The sequence below is a fragment of the Helianthus annuus genome, chromosome 16, assembly GCF_002127325.2.
Source record: "Helianthus annuus cultivar XRQ/B chromosome 16, HanXRQr2.0-SUNRISE, whole genome shotgun sequence".
Taxonomy (NCBI): domain Eukaryota; kingdom Viridiplantae; phylum Streptophyta; class Magnoliopsida; order Asterales; family Asteraceae; genus Helianthus; species Helianthus annuus.
In genome coordinates, this window is record NC_035448.2 from 69400337 (window position 1) to 69401707 (window position 1371).

A 1371-nucleotide genomic window follows, 5' to 3' on the forward strand; every position below is an offset into this window, starting at 1 on the left:
TTGAAAAATTCAAAAAGATTTTTGACAACTGGTGTTGAAAAGCTGATTTTCAAAGTTCCGAGTGCTAAACATGATGACTTTTTGTGAAAGGGAGTCTGTGTTTGAAAGCAAATGTGTTTTGATCAAATTTACAAGTGGTTCATCAAGATTATAGTTAAATTTGAGGGGGGGTTTGAATATTTTAATTTGAAATGTTTAAATTTGTGAAATTTACTTTGAGGTAGAGATTGTGCAGATAACCTAAGCAGAATGAGAGCCAGGGCACGATCTTGGAACAATATCAAAAGGAGTTTGGATTCAAAAGAGCCAGGTTTATCGATCCTGAACAACTTGTGTTTAAAGAGCCAGGTTCCGATACCTGAGGACTCTGTGGACAAAGTTTGAGCCAGGAAACGATATTGAACCTGTGAAAGCCAGATTATGATCCTGAAGCTGATGATGCTGATGAACTTAAGGAATGCTAGAACATTGTAAAAGAGAGTCTGAAGTTTTTCGAGAGAAAGATCGAAAGAGTGAAGCCCAGAAGACTGATAAAGACTGAAGATGAGAAGACTCGACACGAACGACTCGTCAACATCTGAGGGGGATTCTGGTTCCGTTGCCGGGATATGAACCCGGGTCTCTCGGGTGAGAGCCGAGTATCCTGACCAACTAGACTACAACGGAAAATAGGTTAGATCAGGGCACGTTGTACGAGAAAATAGGAGAATTAAGGTTGTATTAATGCTGATTTCGCTTGAAGATGTTGATTTCGCTTGAAATGATGTTAGGCAGTTTCAAGCGGAATCACAACATAGTGATTTCGCTTGAACTGATCCTGGACACTTTCAAGCGGAATCTCGCCCCTATAAGTACCTTACAAGCGAAATCAATTGTAACATTCCTAATTTTCACACCGAGGTGCTGCAGGTGTGATTTCTACTTGTAATCATTGTTAGATCAATCAACAAGGTGTTTAAAGTGAAGAACAAGCTGTTTCTAAGTCAGTTTCTTAGTTTCCGCCTCTGAAACTGATCAAAACTCCTCTGAACGACTCGTTCGGGTCAACTACATGATCCTACAGTTTTTCACAAAAACGCGTAGTAACTTGGTAAAGCGTTTAGTGGTCTTAGTTATTTCCCAAAATATATTTACTTTTGTTAAAATTTCATTCTCGGGATTTTTAGATGTTCACAACTTGTTAACATATTTTACAAAAATATTTATTTACAACATTTTCATGTGTCACTAGCATCCATATACTTATTTTATTTCCAAAAAAAATAGTGTAAGTATATGTAAGAATCATGATCTTTCAAACACCGTCTTTTAAACTTGGTTTTCTTTAAAAAAGCATTTGTAAATCTCGGATCTACATGATCGCCAACTCAC

At 37.3% G+C, this 1371-nt stretch overlaps 1 non-coding gene across 1 annotated transcript; it reads right to left on the reverse strand.

Annotated features, from left to right (window-relative positions):
* Positions 1-593: 593 nt before the first annotated feature.
* Positions 594-666, reverse strand: TRNAE-CUC. The gene has a single exon. It is a non-coding gene; the product is annotated as a tRNA-Glu (tRNA).
* Positions 667-1371: the final 705 nt, after the last annotated feature.